The following is a 9181-nucleotide window of genomic DNA, read 5'->3' as shown; positions in this document are numbered from 1 at the left end:
GAGGCAGGCTAAAAGGAATACAAATGTCTCAAAAATGAGATTGACAGGGAAGTGTGAAATGGCTAAGCAGGGATGGCTAGAGGACAGATGTAAGGATGTAGAGGCATATATCACTAGTGGTAAGATAGATACTGCCTACAGGAAAATTAAAGAGACCTTTGGGAAAAAGAGAACCACTTGTATGAATATCAAGAGCTCTAATGGAAACCCAATTCTAAGGAAATAAGGGAAAGCAGAAAGGTGGAAGGAATATATAGACAGTCTATACAAGGGTGATGTACTTGAGGGCAATGTAATGGAAATGGAAGAGGACATAAGTGAAGATGAAATGGGAGATGTGATACTGTGTGAAGAATCTGACAGAGGACTGAAAGACCTAAGTCAAAACAAGGCCCTGGGAGTAGACAACATTCCATTAGAACTACTGATAGCCTTGGGAGAGCCAGCTATGACTAAACTGCACCATCTGGTGAGCAAAATGTATGAAACAGGCGAAATACCCTCAGACGTCAAGAATAATATAATAATTCCAACCCCAAAGAAAGCAGGTGTTGACAGGTGTGAAAATTACCGAACTATCAGTTTAATAGTCACGGCTGCAAAATACTTACATGAATTGTTTACAGACGAATGGAATAACTGGTAGAAGCCAACCTTGCAGAAGATCAGTTCAGATTCCATAGAAATGTTGGAACATGTGAGACAATACTGACGCTACGACTTATCTTAGAAGATAGGTTAAGGAAAGGCAAACCTATGTTTCTAGTATTTGTAGACTTCGAGAAAGCTTGTGACAAGGTTGACTGGAATACTCTCTTTTAAATTCTGATGGTGGCAGGGTTCAAATACAGGGAATGAAAGTCTATTTACAATTTGTACAAGAACCAGATGGCAGTTATAAAGAGTCAGGGGCATGAAAGGGAAGCAGTGGTTGGGAAGGGAGTGAGACAGGGTTGTAGCCTATCCCCAACATTATTCAATATGTATATTGAGCAAGCAGTAAAGGAAACAAAAGAAAAATTTGGAGTAGGAATTAAAATCTATGGAGAAGAAATGAAAACTTTGAGGTTTGCCGATGACACTGTAATTCTGTCAGAGACAGCAAAGGACCTGGAAGAGCAGTTGAACGGAATGGACAGTGTCTTGAAAGGCGGATATAAGATAAACATCAACAAAAGCAAAATGAGGATAATGGAATGTAGTCGAATTAAATCAGCTGATGGCGAGCAAATTAGAATAGGAAATGAGACACTTAAAGTAGGTGAGTTTTGCCATTTGGGCAGAAAAATAACTAATGATGGCTGAAGTAGAGAGGATATAAAATGTGGACTAGCAATGGCGAGAAAAGCGTTCCTGAAGAAGAGAAATTTGTTAACATCAAGTATAGGAAGTCTTTTCTAAAAGTATTTGTATGGAATGGAGCCATGTGTGGATGTGAAACATGGACGATAAATGGTTTAGACAAGAATAGAATAGAAACTTTCGAAATGTGGTCCTGCAGAAGAATGCTGAAGATTAGATGGGTAGATCATGTAACATATGAGGAGGTACTGAGTAGAATCGGGGAGAAGAGGAATTTGTTGCACAACTTGACTAGAAGAAGGGATCGGTTAGTAGGACACATTCTGCGGCATCAAGGGATCACCAATTTAGTGATGGAGGGAAGCGTGGAGGGTAAAAATCATAGATGGAGACCAAGAGATGAATTCACTAAGCAGATTCAGACGGAAGTAGGTTGCAGTAGGTACTCAGAGATGAAGAAGATTGCACAGGATAGAGTAGCATGGAGAGGAGTATTGAGTCAAACAGAGCTTGGATGGCATGTAAAGGTACAGCTGCCCATGCAGCTTCAATACGATACCACAGTTCATCAAGAGTAGTGACTGGTGTATTGTGACGAGCCAGTTGCTCGGCCACCAGTGACCAGACGTTTTCAAATGGTGAGAGATCTGGAGAATGTGCTGGCCAGGGCAGCAATCGAACATTTCCTGTATCCAGAAAGACCAGTACAGGACCTGCAACATGCGGTCGTGCAGTATCCTGCTGAAATGTAGGGTTCCGCAGGGATCGAATGAAGGGTAGAGCCATGGGTTGTAACACATCTGAAATGTAATGTCCACTGATCAAAGTGGCGTCAATGCGAACAAGAGGTGACCGAGACGTGTAACCAATGGCACCCCATACCATCCCGCCAGCTGATATGCCAGTATTGCGATGACGAATAGATGCTTCCAATGTGCGTTCTCCGCGATGTCGCCAAACACGGATGCGACCATCATGATGCTGTAAACAGAACCTCGATTCATCCGAAAAAATGATGTTTTGCCATTCGTGCACCCCGGTTCGATGTTGAGTACACCATCGCAGGCGCTCCTGTTTGTGATGGTCTCCGAGCTGATAGTCCATGCTGCTGCAAACGTCGTTGAAATGTTCATGCAGATGGTTGTTGTCTTGCAAACGTCTCCATCTGTTTAGTCAAGGATCAAGACGTGGCTGCACAATCTGTTACAGCCTTGTGGATAAGATGCCTGTGATCTTGACTGCTAGTGATACGAGGCCATTGGGATCCAAGACGGCATTCCGTATTACCCTCCTGAACCCACCGATTCCATATTCTGCTAACAGTCATTCGATCTCAACCAACGCAAGCCGCAATGTTGCGATACGATAAACTGCAATCGCGATAGGCTACAATCTGACCTTTATCGAAGTCGGAAACGTGATGGTACGCATTTCTCCTGCTTACATGAGGCATCACAACAACGTTTCACCAGGCAACGCCGGTCAACTGCTGTTTGTGAATGAGAAATCGGTTGGAAACTTTACTCATGTCAGCACGTTGTAGGTGTTGCCACCGGCGCCAACCTTGTGTGAATGCTCTGAAAAGCTAATCATTTGTATATCACAGTATCTTCTTCCTGTTGGTTAAATTTGGCATCTGTAGCATGTCATCATCGTGGTGTAGGAATGTTAATGGCCAGAAGTGTATATACATAATTATTTTTAGCTTTCAATGAGGATAGCAATATCATCACCGAATCTTATAATCATTGATATCCTTTCACCCTGAATTTCAATCTCACTCTTGGTACTTTCTTTCATTTTCTTCATTACTTCTCCTATGTATAGACTGAACAACTGCATCTCTGCCTTAAAGTCTCTTTAATTTGAGTGCTTTGTTTTTGATCTTTCATTCCTAATGTTCCCGCTTCACTCTGGTACATATTGTATATTACTTGTCTTTACCTGTAGGTTATCCCTATTATTCTGCGAATTTCGACGATATTGCAACATTTTACATTGTGTAACCTTTTATTCTAGATCAATAAATACTATGAACATATCTTAAATTTTCTTAAGTCCTACATTGACTATCAAGGGCAACATTGAACCTACCTCTCTGTTGACTCTACCTTTCCCAAAACTAAACTTATCATCAAGTAACAGCTCCTTGATTTTTTTTTTTCATTTTCCTGTATATTATTCTTGTGGGCAAATTGGATGCATGAAATGTTAAGCTGACTGTGCAATAATTCTCGCACTTACCTGCACTTGCTGTCTGGGATTGTGTAGATGATATTTTTCTGAAAGTCTGATAGTATATTTCTAGTTTCACAGACTCTACATACCAGCTTGGATAGTCATTTTGTTGCTATTTCCCCCAGTGAGTTTAGAAATTCTGGAGGAATTTTATCTATCCCTTCTGACTTCTATTTAACTGTGCGTCTTTCAAAACACTGTTGAACTCTAATAGTGGATCTCCCATGTCTTCCATGTTTCTTTCTACCACATCATCAATGAATACCAGCACCTCATAGAGATCTTCAGTGGATTGTTCCCACCTTTGTGTTTAGAAGTGGAATTACCAGTACATTCTTTATGCTGATGACCTTGCTTTCTGTTTCACAATGTGTTGTTTTGAATGCTCTATATACTGAATCATTCTTTTTTACCACCAATTCTTTTTCAATGTTCTACATTTTTCCTGCAGCCACTTCAACTTCCTATATATTTCATCCCTAAGTGATGTATCACTGTATTTTCCTGAACATATTTCGATGTACTTTGATTGTCAATCTACTGAAGCATTTACTCTGTTGCCCAGAATTTCTTTGCAGTCACTTTCCTTGTACTCATATTTGTTTGTGCAGTTTCAATGATTGCCCTCTCTAGAGATGGTCACTCCTCTTCAACTGAACTCCGTTTTCCTCCTGAGGAAAGAACATTAAAGTTCTAAAAGTTAGGATTAGAGTTTTATCCTTTCAAGTGTTTCTGGCGTCTGACCCAGGAATTTAGTGTACTGAGAGTAAGTACTGGCCAAACTTTGTGTGTTCTTGCGTGTAACAATTTCCTCAATCAGATTTTTCTACCGATACAATAAAATATCAAATCACACACTAAAAAAAATGTAGTTTCTATGACTGTACTGTGAGTTACAACTAAAGTCAGTAAACTCATACTAATATCAAGAAATAATAATGACAATTATTGTAACTTGAACTCTTGTGTTGGTTCGTGTTTGCGGAAAACATTATGGAATTGTGGGTCCAACTTGTTGCAAACACTTCTCATTTACTTACTTCACAAATTAATTTCAGTGGAATAGCACCATCATCAATGGGTTTCATTATTATTTTAAATTCATTGCAATAATTTCTATGTTGATGTTTTTGGCATACAACGTGTCATGTTAGTTGGTTGGCTTTCAGTTGCGTGAAAAACACGGAAAATGCTTAACTTTTCCTCATGGTAGTAATTCATACAAGGAGACCAAACAGCAATCAGATTTATGTAATTTTTTTATATTTGTGGTATGTGAAGTTCAGAACTCAAATATCAATCAGACAAAATAGTTCTATGCAACTGTCAAAAATTCTCAAGAAAATAAGACTATGATGTTTATTGACCCTCTTTAATACCCTAAAATAAGGTTGTTTTTTTGACAGGCAGTGTGGTTTGTGTGGTAGAACACTCACCTGCCACTCAGGGTTGCTGGGTTCAATTCCCAGCCAATGCAAATTTCTAAACAGACGTGAATTTCTAATAGTGTTTCCGTGAAGTGTAAAATACATATACATAGTACAAAATCAGTAGCTATTGGGACTGGTAATTGCTGGATTGAATCGCATTCGACATTTTATTTTGTTTTTCTGTTCAATTTGAATACCTACGCCATCAATAATAAAATTTATCAAATATATACTAATTAACAAATATCTAATTGTCATTTTTATGAAAAAGTCTTCTTATTTCTAATTACATATTAAACACATGAATCTAATTTTCAATGCAAATAAAGTTCTTAATCACAAATCTTATAAAAGATTGTTTTTTCGTCCTCATGTATTTTATGGTTCACAGAAGTACTCATGGAACATTCACCTTTGTTTAGAGTTTTACAACAACTGGGAACTGAACCTGGGACACCCATGTGGTAAGAAGCATTCTACCAGAGAGTCCTTGTTTATGGTATTAAAGACACACAGGAAACTCAAAGTCGATTTTCTCAAGAATTTATAAGAGTTGTGTCATACTGCTATAGCCATTTGGATATTGGGAAACAGCAGTCTGCCTATGAAACAGATTGCTTAGAAGACACTTACACTGAAGTGCCAAAGAAACTGGTACAGGCATGTGTATTCAAATAATGAGATATGTAAACAGACAGAATATGGCACTGCAGTCAGCAACGCCTATATAAGACAGCAAGTGACTGGCACAGTTGTTAGATTGGTTACTGCTCCTACAATGGCAGGTTATCAAGATTTAAGTGAGTATGAACACGGTTTTACTGTCCGCACACGAGCAATGGGTCACAGGATCTCCAAGGTAGTGATGATGTGGGGCTTTTCCTATATGACCATTTCACAAGTGTACAGTGAATATCAGGAATCCAATAAAACATAAAACCTCTGTCACCACTGCAGCTGGAAAAATATCCTGCAAGACTGGGACCAACGATGACTGAAGAGAATCATTCAATGTAACAGAAGTGCAACCCTTTTGCAAACTGACAAAACATCATCTATATTGACTTTTCGAGCCAAAGGCCCACTCATGTAGCATTCATGACTGCATGACACAAAGCTTTACGTCCGCCTGGCCCCTTCAACATTGGACTATTGATGACTGGAAACATGTTGCCAGATCGGACGAGTCTCGTTTCAAATTGTATCAAGTGGATGGACGTGTACGGGTATGGAGACAACCTCATGAATCCATGGACCCTGCATGTCAGCAGGGTACTGTTCAAGCTGATGGAGGATCTGTAATGGTGTGGGTAGGAGTGATATGGGACACCTGATACTTGTAGATACAACTCTGACAGGTGACGCATATGTAAGCATCCTGTATGATCACCTGTATCCATTTGTGTCCATTGTTAATTCTGTCGGACTTGGGCAATTCCAGCAGAACAATGTGAAACCCCACACATCCAGGATTGCTACAGATTGGCTCCAGGAACATTCTTCTGAGTTTAAACACTTCCACTGTTCACCAAACTATCCAGACAAGAACATTATTGAGCATATCTGGGATGCCTTGCAACGTGCTGTTCAGAAGAGATCTTCACCCCTCCATACTCTTATGGACTAATCGACAGCCCTACAGGATTCATGATGTCAGTTCCCACCAGCACTACTTCAGACATTAGTCGAGTCTGTCTTGCGGCACTTCTGCATTCTCATTGGGGCCCTACACAATATTAGACAGTTGTACTATTTTCTTTGGCTCCTCAGTAGAATCAGGTACAACTAATGGGGACATTGAGTGTATACTAAGAGAGATGGTGCAATAATGAAAAATGTTGTGGTAGATTATCAAAGAAAGATGTCTTATATCTTGTAAAAACCTGGTTCTAAGTGAACATCTAGTCAGACTAACAACAGGTCCACACTTTTTCCCAGTGTTACACCCAAGAGTGGTACCAGAAGAAATCCCACTCCATGGTGCAATAAGAAGGGCCCTGTCACAAAGTGATTCACAAAATACAGATGTACATGTACCTTCATGTAACTATAATGTAGCCAACATACTCTCAGGACAGAAAAAAGAAGCTGTTATGATCTCTGTTATCTCTGGTTTGACATTCTGCCTGCCAAATGGATGATTTCAAAAATAAAACAAAGAGGGGAGGTGGGCTGACCAAATGTAGGAGAATTTTTGTAATATTTTTCTTTTACAGTTATTGACTTTCAGTCCACAATACCCATGAAAAAGATTTACTTATTCGCCAGCAACTTTATACATCTGATGCTGTGTGTATGCCAATGACCACAAAAGAACCTGAGCTGATGTTGTGGCCTGGAAGTGACACTTTCATCACCATGTCTGACTCGTGTTGATAATGCTCACAATTTGTTCACGAGCACTGGCTGGGCCTTAGACTAAATGTGGTAAACCAACTGAAACGAGATTTCAGAGCTCATTTTTAACAAATTTTCAATGTTGTCTTTTGCTCTGAGCATTGAATAATTGGACAGTGTTGACTGGAATACTCTCTTTCAAATTCTGAAGGTAACAGGGAGCAAAAGCGATTTACAACTTTTACAGACACCAGATGGGTCAAGAGGTATGAAAGGGAAACAGTGATTGAGAAGGGTCAGAGACAGCAAAGAACTTGGAGGAGAAGTTGAATAGAATGGACAGTGTCTTGAAAGGAGGATATAAGATGAACATCAATAAAAGCAAAGCTAGAATAATGGAATGTTATCAAATTGAATCAGGCGATGCTAAGGGAATTAGATTAGGAAATGAGGCACTTAAAGTAGTAGATGAGTTTTGTCATTTGGGCAGCAAAATAACTAATGATGGCTGAAGCAGAGAGGATACAAAATGTAGACTGACAATGGCAAGAAAAGGGTTTCTCATCATCATCATCATCTTGGACAGTTTCCAGCCACTGGCTGGGTCTGTCGGGAACACAAGCCTCTCCATCGTGTTCTGTCTTTCCACCATTCCCCCTCTTCCACCTTCGTCCAGTTCTCTCCTCATCTCATCACACATTCCTTCACTCCCTTCACCCATCTATCCCTTGGTCTTCCTCTGGGCCTCTTCCCCTCCAGTTGCAGATCAAACATCCTCTTTGGAATTCTTCCCTCATCCATTCTCTTCATGTGTCCATACCACTGCAGTCTTGATTTTTCTATCCTGTCCTGTATTGGTTCCTTCTTTAGTCTTTCCCTCACATACACATTTCGCTATCTGTCTCGTCTTGTTACACCCAACCTGCTCCTCTGGAACTTCATTTCACTAGCCTGTATTCTACTTTTGTCGCTTTTGTGCATTTCCCATGTCTCACTTCCGTATGCCAATATGGGGACAAAGTAGGTTCGGTACATAATTCCCTTGGATTTCTGTGGCACCTCCTTGCTCCAAATAAGCCCCCTAATGCATTTGTAGAACTGCCCTGCTTTTCTGCACCTTTCATTTATTTCCATTGCGTTTCTCCCCTTACTTTCAATCACACTTCCCAGGTACTTGAAGTTCTCTACCACTTGTAGTTTTTCCCCTCCACAAGTTATATCCACATTTGGCCTATTCTTCTTCCTTGTTGTGACGATTATTTCACTTTTCTTTGCAGAGAAATGCATTCCATATTGTGCTGCCGTTGCCTCCCATGCATCTAACTGCTCTTGCACCTCCTTCTCGCAATTTCCCCATAACATCAGGTCATCGGCAAAAAGCACTGCTTTCATTTTATGATCTCCAATTGCATCTGATACTTGCTGTAGGATTTCATCCATAACAATAATAAACAATAAAGGCGAAAGTGCACTTCCCTGTCGCAGCCCATTTTCCAGCTTGAACCATGCAGTACGTTCCCTCCCCACTTTCACACAACTCTCACTTCCCTCATACATTTTTCTGACTTTTCGTGTTCTCTTCATCTATCCCTTTTGCGTTCAGCACATCCCAGAGCTTGTCCCTACAGATACTGTCATACGCCTTCTCAATATCCAAAAAGAAGAGAAATTTGTTAACATCAAATATAGACGCAATACATTAGGAAGTATTTTCTGAATGTATTTGTCTGGAGGGTAATCATGTATGGAAGCAAAACATGGATGATAAACAGTTTAGACAAGAATAGAATAGAAGCTTTCGAAATGTGACGCTACATAAGAATGCTGAATATTAGATGTGTAGATAACATAATTAATGAGGAAGTACTGAATAG

Source organism: Schistocerca cancellata, chromosome 12 (assembly GCF_023864275.1).
Source record: "Schistocerca cancellata isolate TAMUIC-IGC-003103 chromosome 12, iqSchCanc2.1, whole genome shotgun sequence".
NCBI classification, from domain to species: domain Eukaryota; kingdom Metazoa; phylum Arthropoda; class Insecta; order Orthoptera; family Acrididae; genus Schistocerca; species Schistocerca cancellata.
The sequence above is the reverse complement of the archived record's forward strand: the minus strand, read 5'-3'. Positions refer to the sequence as shown.